Source organism: Bombina bombina, chromosome 12 (genome assembly GCF_027579735.1).
Source record: "Bombina bombina isolate aBomBom1 chromosome 12, aBomBom1.pri, whole genome shotgun sequence".
NCBI classification, from domain to species: domain Eukaryota; kingdom Metazoa; phylum Chordata; class Amphibia; order Anura; family Bombinatoridae; genus Bombina; species Bombina bombina.
Genome location: NC_069510.1, coordinates 22,598,843 through 22,610,126, shown reverse-complemented (window position 1 = coordinate 22,610,126; position 11,284 = coordinate 22,598,843).

The window sequence follows — 11,284 nt, the reverse complement described above, 5'->3', positions numbered from 1 at the left end:
GGTAAGTATTTAGTTTTAAATTGGAATAATTTTGTTAATGATAGTGTAGTGTTAGGTGTAATTGTACCTTAGGTTAGTTTTTATTTTACAGGTAAATTTGTCTTTATTTTAACTAAGTAGCTATTAAATAGTTAATAACTATTTAATAGCTATTGTACCTAGTTAAAATATATACAAACTTGCCTGTAAAATAAAAATAAATCCTAAAATAGTTACAATGTAATTATTAGTTATATTGTAGCTATATTAGGGTTTATTTTATAAGTAAGTATTTAGTTTTAAATAGGATTAATTTAGTTAATAAGAGTAATATTATTTAGATTTATTTAATTAATATTTAAGTAAGGGGGGTGTTAGGGTTAGTGTTAGACTTAGGTTTAGGTGTTAATAATTTTATTATAGTGATGGCGGTGTAGGAGGGGCAGGATTGGGGTTAATAGGTATTATGTAGGTGGCGGCGGGGTCCGGGAGCGGTGGTTTAGGGGTTAACATATTTATTATAGTTGCGGCGGGGTCCGGGAGTGGCGGTTTAGGGGTTAACATATTTATTATAGTTGCGGCGGGGTCCGGGAGCGGCGGTTTAGGGGTTAACATATTTATTATAGTTGCGGCGGGGTCCGGGAGCGGCGGTTTAGGGGGGAATAAATTTATTTAGTTGCGGCGGTGTAGGGGGGGGACAGATTAGGGGTGTTTAGACTCATGTTAGGGTGTTAGGTGCAGACGTTTCCCATAGGAATCAATGGGATATCGGGCAGCAGCGAAAATGAGCTTTCGCTATGGTCAGACCCCCATTGATTCCTATGGGATCCGCCGCCTCTAGGGCGGCGGATTGAAATCCAGGTACGCTGGCCTGGCGAGCGTACTTGCTAGTAGTTTGATAACTACCAAAAGTAGTCAGATTGTGCCGAACTTGCGTTCGGAATATCTGGAGTGACGTAAGCATCGATCTGTGTCGGACTGAGTCCGGCGGATCGAAGCTTACGTCACTATATTCTACTTTTGCCGAGCAGTAGGGCTTGATAACTAAGGCGAATCAGCCTCGCCACAAATACGCTGCGGAATTCCAGCGTATTTGCGGATGACGGCTTGATAACTAGAGGCCTATGTGGGCTATGGCGGTTTAGGGGTTAATACTTGAATAGGTTAATTGCGTTGTGGGCTATGGCGGTTTAGGGGTTAATAAGTTAGTTATTACTTGCGGTGTGGGTTTGATGGCGGATATAGGGGTGGCAAACGAGTTAAGGAGCACTTCACATGGGTTAAGAGTATGAATTCTGCATGAGTAAGGTTTAGGTAGAAAACACCAAACTATGGCCTAGTTTCTATTTAATGCAGAATTCATACTCTTAACCCATGTGAAGTGCTTCATCTCGCTTTTGTGCTTTGCCATTTCTTTGCTTTCAAGGTTGTTTAATTTTATTTTGCTTTTTATTTCTCTTGAATTCTATTACAGTTTTCTTTTGTTTGTATGTTAGAGTCAACTAATTTGTTGAGGGTGTTTTTTTTTTCATTTTAATTCATTTGTTTTCTAATGTTTTGAAGATATGTTTTGTTTCTCCGGTTTTGTTGTCAGTGGAACTTATTTTGTACAGTGAGAATTTGCAGGATAAATGTAGCTTCATTGATTATAATGGAGCTGATCTCACAACTCACAGCTGTGGCAAACGGTGTGTACAAAATCTTCATGAATTCTTACATCTTCAGGCTGCAATGCTTTATCAAATTTAGTTTTACAGACATGTTTTATTAAAGCTAGGCTAATGAGTATTTAACTAACCTTTTGTTCAGTGATGTCATTGCTAAAAAGTGCACTCACTTTTTTGCCAACTTGCAAACACATGCACTGTATGTTTAAAGGTCAACATTAAACTTTCATGATTCAGACAGAGCATGACATTTTGTACAACTTTCCAATTTACTTCTATTATCTTCATTATCTTTGCATCCTTTGTTGAAAATCATAGCTAGAGTAGGCTCAGGATCAGCAATGCAGTACTGGGAGCTAGCTGCTGATTTGTGGATTCGCATATATGCATTGTGTCATGTGCTCACCAATGTGTTTGGCTAGCGCCCAGTAGTACATTGCTGCTTCTTCAATAAAGGATATCAAGATAATGAAGCGACTTTGATACATGGGGGCCGATTTATCATGGGGCCAGATACATCTGATCGAATGGGGCGAGATACAACTGTTTAGGCTCGCCGGAAACAGGAGTTAAAAAGCAGCGGTCCTTAACTCGTACGCCACCTCTGAGGCAGCGTACAGAAATCAGCCCGATCACATATGAACGAGTCGATTGACACCCCCTGCTAGTGGCCAAATGTCCGCGAACCTGCAGGGGGCGGCATTGTACAAGCAGGTTACCAGAACTGCTTGTGTAATGATAAATGCCGACAGAGTATGCTGTCGGCATTCAGCGATGTTGGGCAGACATGATCACTACATCTTATCATGTCCGTCTGATTCTTAATAAATCAGCCCCTAAAAGTACAATGGAAAGTTACTTAAAATTGTATGTTCTATCTGAATCAGGAAATAAAATTTTTGGGTTTCATGTCCCTTTAGGAAGAACCTTTACACTCCCTAGTACAGTTTCTGATTGGTTTTAGTGAGCAACCAAGTCTAAAAAGTACAGCATGTAATATGATAGGGAGGGTATTGCTACATTGTATTACTTGACTAGCTAGAAAGGTGCCCCTCGGTGTAAGGTGTTCCTAGGCTATTGCCAATGCCTATATGAACTAATAACAAATATATCCCTGAGTACCGTACTGAATAACTTCTATAATCATTGGACTACAACCAAAGTTGGAAAGAGAAGTTCCTAAAGTCCCTGAGAAGGCTTCTGTGTTGTTCAGTCCTTTTCCAGGCTTTTCCCAGCATCTGATTCATGCACTGCCAAAATGAGTTTACACACTGCAGACGCACTGCAGCGAGTTGTGCAGGCTGCTTTTTTGAAGCATTCTCAAGCACCGGGTGCTTACTGTTAATAGGAACATAAAATAAACATATTTGGCTGCAACTCCAGCTGAATTACTGAAACAAGAGCTTATTTAACGTCTCTTGGGTTGTTGAAAAGCAGAACTGCTTTATATGAACATTAAATTCTTTTTTTTTTGTGTATGTGTAATATAAAACAACAACTAAGCACTGCATTGCAACATACAAAATAAGAGATGGTGCGTTATTTTCCTGTTGGTCTTGGGCAAACAATAATGCACAATCAGGTATTAGAGATTGTTGATTAAAATTAATTTTAATCAAAAAGAAATGTTTAACCAAAGCATTTTAACCCCTTAAAGGGACAGTAAAGTCATAATTATAAATTCATGATTTAGACAGAGAATTTAATTTCTTTTGCAAGATGTACCGAGTCCACAATTTCATCCTTACTTGTGGGATATTATCCTTCCTAACAGGAAGTGGCAAAGAGAGCACCCACAGCAGAGCTGTCTATATAGCTCCCCCTTAACTCCACCCCCCAGTCATTCTCTTTGCCGGCTCTGAGCAGGAAGGGTAAAGTGAAAGAGGTGATAAACTGTTAGTTTTTTTATTTTATCTTCAAGCAAGAGTTTGTTATTTTTAAATGGTACCGTGTGTACTATTTACTCTCAGGCAGGAGATAGATGAAGATTTCTGTCTAGAGGATGATGATCTTAGCATTTGTAACTAAGGTCCACTTCTGTTCCCACAGAAGCTGAGGAGTACAGGAAAACTTCAGTGTGAGGAACAGTTTCTTGCTATACAGCAATGAGGTATGTTCAGTCATTTTTTCTGTAGAGACTGTGATAACTCAGAAAGGCTGACAGTATCCCCATAAGGGGAAGGGGAAGCAGTAATCCTAGTCTTATAAGAGGCATTACTAGCTTGCATGAAGGGCTAAACTTATGGGACACTCAGTTTGAATGATATTTAGCAAACGTTTGTGTGTTCTGGGAGTGCTGTTTATGTTACTTGAAGGGACAACTGTATTGAGGGTACACTTGTTTTCTCCAAGATTGGTGTGTCCGGTCCACGGCGTCATCCTTACTTGTGGGAATATCTCTTCCCCAACAGGAAATGGCAAAGAGTCCCAGCAAAGCTGGCCATATAGTCCCTCCTAGGCTCCGCCCACCCCAGTCATTCTCTTTGCCGTTGCACAGGCAACATCTCCACGGAGATGGTTAAGAGTTTTTTGGTGTTTAAATGTAGTTTTTTATTTTTCTATCAAGTGTTTGTTATTTTAAAATAGTGCTGGTATGTACTATTTACTCTGAAACAGAAAAGGACGAAGATTTCTGTTTGTGAGAGGAAGATGATTTTAGCAGACAGTAACTAAAATCGATTGCTGTTTCCACATAGGACTGTTGAGATGAAGTAACTTGAGTTGGGGGAAACAGTTAGCAGACTTTTCTGCTTAAGGTATGACTAGCCATATTTCTAACAAGACCATGTAATGCTGGAAGGCTGTCATTTCCCCTCATGGGGACCGGTAAGCCATTTTCTTAGTCAAAAGCAAACAGAATAAAGGGCTTAATATGGGCTATAAAACTGGTAGACACTTTTATGGGCTAAATCGATTGCTTTATTTGGGCATTTTATACATGTTTATGCTGATAATTCACATTTATAAACTTGGGGAACGTTTTTTAACGGCAGGCACTATGTTAGACACCTTTTCCAGTCAGGGAGGGCCTTCCCAGTTGTAGGCTGAGCCTCATTTTCGCGCCATTACTGCGCAGTTGTTTTTTGAGAGCAAGACATGCAGATGCATGTGTGAGGATCTGAAAGTAGCTGGAAAAGTTTCTAGAAGGCGTCACTTGGTATCATATTCCCCTCTGGGCTTGGTTAGGTCACAGCAAAGGCTATAGCTGGGACTGTATAGGGGTTAAATTTGTAAACGGCTCCGGTTCCGTTATTTTAAGGGTTAAAGCTCTGAAAATTGTCTTAATGCTTTAAGACACTGTGGTGAAATTTTGGTAATTGTTGAACAATTCCTTCATACTTTTTCACATATTCAGTAATAAAGTGTTTTCTGTTTAAAATTTAAAGAGACAGTAACGGTTTTGTTTTAAAACGTTTTTTGTGCTTTATTGACAAGTTTAAGCCTGTTTAACATGTCTGTGCCTTCGGATAAGTTTTGTTTTTGGTTGCTATTTCTTCTGCTAGAAGAGTTTCAGAGTTATCTGCTCTGCAGTGTTCTCCGCCCTATCTGGTGTTCCATGCAGATAAGGTGGTTTTGCGTACTAAGCCTGGTTTTCTTCCAAAGGTTGTTTCTAACAAAAATATTAACCAGGAGATAGTTGTACCTTCTTTATGTCCGAATCCAGTTTCAAAGAAGGAACGTTTGTTACACAATTTGGACGTAGTCCGTGCTCTAAAATTCTATTTAGAGGCTACAAAAGATTTCAGACAAACATCTTCTTTGTTTGTTGTCTATTCTGGTAAAAGGAGAGGTCAAAAAGCGACTTCTACCTCTCTTTCCTTTTGGCTTAAAAGCATCATCCGATTGGCTTATGAGACTGCCGGACGGCAGCCTCCTGAAAGAATCACAGCTCACTCCACTAGGGCTGTGGCTTCCACATGGGCCTTCAAGAACGAGGCTTCTGTTGACCAGATATGTAAGGCAGCGACTTGGTCTTCACTGCACACTTTTGCCAAATTTTACAAATTTGATACTTTTGCTTCTTCGGAGGCTATTTTTGGGAGAAAGGTTTTGCAAGCCGTGGTGCCTTCCGTTTAGGTAACCTGATTTGCTCCCTCCCTTCATCCGTGTCCTAAAGCTTTGGTATTGGTTCCCACAAGTAAGGATGACGCCGTGGACCGGACACACCAATGTTGGAGAATACAGAATTTATGCTTCCCTGATAAATTACTTTCTCCAACGGTGTGTCCGGTCCACGGCCCGCCCTGGTTTTTTAATCAGGTCTGATGAATTATTTTCTCTAACTACAGTCACCACGGTACCATATGGTTTCTCCTATATTTTTCCTCCTGTCCGTCGGTCGAATGACTGGGGTGGGCGGAGCCTAGGAGGGACTATATGGCCAGCTTTGCTGGGACTCCTTTCCATTTCCTGTTGGGAAAGAGATATTCCCACAAGTAAGGATGACGCCGTGGACCGGACACACCGTTGGAGAAAGTAATTTATCAGGTAAGCATAAATTCTGTTTTTTTGGGGTTTTTATAACCCACATGGCTGTAAGAACGCTTGGTTGATTTTTCTGACGGCCTCAGTAACATCGAGTGAGATGAGCGGGGCCTATTTTCGCGCCTCAGTTGCGCAGTTGTTTTCTCTAAGACAAGCAGCAAGCTACAACACCGGAGGGTCCTAGTGAACTTCTTGGGCCTAATCGAAGCTTTATCCCCACATTATCAATCCCTAAGGGCAGGTAGGCGCCACAGCAGAGCTGTGTGGCAAGGTGCTAACAGGGGTTTTTACCGGTCTTTGACACATTGTCAATCCGGTTTTCATATTTGGGGGTTAATTGTTAAATTGCTTGTGGTGCAATCTTACTAAAGCTTAGTGAGTCTACTGCAAAAATTTCGGAATATTTGAGGTAATTTTAAGCAGTTTTGCAGTTTGTGTATGCCTTTTTTTCTCTTAAAGGCACAGTACCGTTTTTGAAAATTGTTGTTTTTTCATTAAATAAAGTGTCTTCCAAGCTTGCTTGTCTCATTACTAGCCTGTTCAACATGTCTGACACTAAGAAACTCATTGGTCAATTTGTTTAGAAGCCATTGTGGAACCCCCTCTTAGAATGTGTCCCACTTGTACTGATATGTCTATAAATTGCAAACAGCATATTTTGACTTATAAGAGTTTGGCACTGGATGATTCTCAAATAGAAGGAAATCAGGTTTTGCCATCTAGTTCTCCCCAAGTGTCACAACCAGTAACGCCCGCACAAGTGACGCCAAGTAGTTCTAGTGCGTCTAATTCTTTCACCTTGCAAGATATGGCTTCAGTTATGTATATTACCCTCACAGAGGTTTTATCTAAACTGCCTGGGTTGCAAGGGAAGCGCAGTAGCTCTGGGTTAAGAACGAATGCTGAGCCTTCTGACGCTTTAGTAGCTGTATCCTATATACCCTTACAATGTTCAGAGGTAGGGGTGAGGGATTTGCTCTCTAAGGGAGAGATTTCTGATTCAAGAAAAATGTTGCCTCAGACAGATTCAGATATGACGGCATTTAAATTTAAGCTAGAACACCTCCGCTTATTGCTCAGGGAGGTTTTAGCGACTCTGGATGATTGTGACCCTATTGTAGTTCCAGAGAATTTGTGTAAAATGGATAAATATTTAGAGGTTCCTGTTTATACTGATGTTTTTCCGTGTCCCTAAGTGGATTTCGGACATTATTGCTAAGGAGTGGGATAGACCAGGTATTCCGTTCGCTCCCCCTCCTGTTTTTAAGAAGATGTTTCCCATATCTGACACCATGCGGGACTCATGGCAGACGGTCCATAAGGTGGAGGGAGCTTTTTCTACCCTGGCTAAGCATACAACTATACCTATTGAGGACAGTTGTGCTTTCAAAGATCCTATGGATAAAAAATTAGAGGGTCTCCTAAAGAAAATTTTTGTTCATCAGTGTTTTCTTCTCCAGCCTATAGCGTGCATTGTTCCTGTAACCACTGCAGCTGCCTTTTGGTTTGAGGCTCTAGAAGAGGCTCTTCAGGTGGAGACCCCATTAGATGATATTCTGGACAGAATTAGGGCTCTTAAGCTAGCTAATTCTTTCATTACAGACGCCGCTTTTCATCTAGCTAAATTACCGGCAAAGAATTCAGGTTTTGCCATTTTAGCACGTAGGGCGTTATGGCTTAAGTCCTGGTCGGCTGATGTGTCACCAAAATCTAAACTTTTGACCATCCCTTTCAAGGGTAAGACCCTATTCGGGCCTGAACTGAAATAGATCATTTCAGATATCACTGGAGGGAAGGGTCATGCCTTCCCTCAGGATAAGTCAAATAAGACGAGGACCAAACAAAATAATTTTCGTCCCTTTCGAAACTTCAAGGGTGGTCCCGCTTCCTCTGCCCCTGCTGCTAAGCAAGAGGGGATCTTTGCTCAATCTAGGCCAGTCTGGAGCCTAACCAGGCTTGGAACAAGGGTAAACAGGCCAAGAAGCCTGCTGCTGCCACCAAGACAGCATGAAGGGGTAGCCCCCGAACCGGGCCCGGATCTAGTAGGGGGCAGACTTTCTCTCTTTGCTCAGGCCTGGGCAAGAGACGTTCAGGACTCCTGGGCGGTAGAAATTGTAACCCAGGGGTATCTTCTAGATTTCAAAGATTCTCCTCCAAGGGGGAGATTCCATCTTTCTCAATTGTCTGCAAACCAGACAAAAAGAGAGGCGTTCTTACGCTGTGTAGAAGACCTTTTTACCATGGGAGTGATCTGCCCAGTTCCGAAAGCAGAACAGGGGCAGGGGTTCTACTCCAATCTGTTTGTGGTTCCCAAAGAAGAGGGAACCTTCAGACCAATTCTAGATCTCAAGATCCTAAACCAATTCCTAAGGGTCCCATCCTTCAAGATGGAGACCATTCAGACTATTTTACCAATGATCCAGGAGGGTCAATATATGACTACCGTGGACTTAAAGGATGCATATCTACACATTCCTATCCACAAAGATCATCACCAATTCCTCAGATTTGCCTTTCTGGACAAGCATTACCAGTTTGTGGCTCTTCCCTTCGGGTTAGCCACGGCGCCAAGAATCTTCACAAAGGTGCTAGGGTCCCTTCTAGCGATCCTAAGGCCACGGGCATAGCAGTGGCGCCTTATCTAGACGACATCCTAATTCAAGCGTCGACTTTCCAACTAGCCAAGTCTCACACGGACTTAGTGTTGGCCTTTCTAAGATCTCATGGGTGGAAGGTGAACGTAAAAAAGAGTTCTCTTTCCCCTCTCACAAGAGTTTCATTTCTAGGGACTCTGATAGACTCGGTGGACATGAAAATATTTCTGACGGAGGTCAGGAAATCATAGATTTTGACTACCTGCCGAGCTCTTCATTCCATTCTTCGGCCGTCAGTGGCTCAGTGTATGGAGGTAATCCGACTAATGGTAGCGGCAATGGACGTAGTGCCATATGCTCGCTTACATCTCAGACCACTGCAACTATCAATGCTCAGACAGTGGAATGGGGATTATGCAGATTTATCTCCTCAGATAAACCTGGATCAAGAGACCAGAGACTCTCTTCTTTGGTGGTTGTCACAGGATCACCTGTCCCGGGGAATGTGTTTCCGCAGGCCAGCGTGGGTTATAGTGACGAGAGACGCCAGCCTACTGGGCTGGGGTGCAGTCTGGAATTCCCTGAAAGCACAGGGTTTGTGGACTCACAATAATCTAGAATTAAGAGCGATATTCAATGCTCTTCAGGCGTGGCCTCAGCTGGCTTCGGCCAGATTCATCAGATTTCAGTCGGACAACATCACGACTGTGGCTTATATCAATCATCAGGGGGGAACAAGGAGTTCCTTAGTGATGATAGAAGTTTCCAGAATAATCCAATGGGCAGAGAGTCACTCTTGCCATCTGTCAGCGATCTATATCCCAGGGGTAGAGAACTGGGAGGCGGATTTTCTAAGTCGTCAGACTTTTCATCCGGGGGAGTGGGAACTCCATCCGGAGGTGTTTGTTCAACTATGGGGCACACCAGAATTGGATTTGATGGCGTCTCGTCAGAACGCCAAACTTCCTCGTTACGGATCCAGGTCAAGGGATCTTCAGGCAGTACTGATAGATGCTCTAGCAGTACCCTGGTCGTTCAACCTGGCTTATGTGTTTCCACCTTTCCCTCTCCTTCCGCGTCTGATTGCCAGAATCAAACAGGAGAGAGCTTCGGTGATTTTGATAGCGCCTGCGTGGCCACGCAGGACTTGGTATGCAGACCTGGTGGACATGTCATCTCTACCACTATGGACTCTGCCACTGCGACGGGACCTTCTAATTCAAGGTCCGTTCAAGCATCCAAATTTAATTTCTCTGCAACTGACTGCTTGGAGATTGAACGCTTAATTTTATCAAAGCGGGGTTTCTCTGAGTCGGTCATAGATACCTTGATTCAGGCTGGAAAGCCTGTCACCAGGAAGATCTATCATAAGATATGGCGTAAATATCTTTTTTGGTGCGAATCCAAAGGCTACTCATGGAGTAAGATCAGGATTCCTAGGATTTTGTCTTTTCTCCAAGAAGGATTGCAGAAAGGTTTGTCCTCTAGTTCCTTAAAAGGACAGATATCTGCTTTGTCTCTTCTGTTGCACAAGCATCTGGCAGATGTCCCAGACGTTCAGGCTTTTTGTCAGGCTTTAGTTAGAATTAAACCTGTGTTTAAACCTGTTGCTCCGCCATGGAGTCTAAATTTAGTTCTTAAAGTTCTTCAGGGGGTTCTGTTTGAACCCATGCATTCCATAGATATTAAGCTTCTATCTTGGAAAGTTCTGTTTCTAGTTGTTATCTCTTCAGCTCGAAGAGTTTCTGAATTATCTGCATTACAATGTGACTCGCCTTATCTTGTTTTCCATGCTGATAAGGTGGTTTTACGTACCAAACCTGGGTTCCTCTCTAAGGTTGTTACTAACAGGAATCTCAATCAAGAAATTGTTGTTCCTTCTCTGTTTCCTAATCCTTCTTCTAAGAAGGAATGTCTGTTGCACAACTTGGACGTGGTTCGTGCTTTGAAGTTTTATTTGCAGGCAACCAAAGATTTTCGTCAGACATCTTCTTTGTTTGTTGTCTATTCTGGAACGCGTAGGGGTCAAAAGGCTACGGCTACCTCTCTTTCCTTTTGGTTGAAAAGCATCATCCATTTGGCTTATGAGACTGCTGGACAGCAGCCTCCTGAAAGGATTACAGCTCACTCTACTAGAGCGGTGGCTTCCACATGGGCTTTTAAAAATGATGCTTCTGTTGAACAGATTTGTAAGGCTGCAACTTGGTCTTCGCTTCATAACTTTTCCAAATTTTACAATTTTGATACTTTTGCTTATTCTGAGGCTATTTTTGGGAGAAAGGTTTTGCAAGCAGTTGTGCCTTCCGTTTAGGTTCCTGTCTTGTCCCTCCCTTCATCCGTGTCCTAAAGCTTTGGTATTGGTATCCCACAAGTAAGGATGAAACCGTGGTACATCTTGCAAAAGAAAACAAAATTTATGCTTACCTGATAAATTTCTTTCTTTTGCGATGTATTGAGTCCACGGCCCACCCTGTCTATTCAAGACAGACAGTATTTTTTGTTGAAAACTTCAGTCACCTCTGCACCTTATAGTTTCTCCTTTTTCTTCCTTGGCCTTCG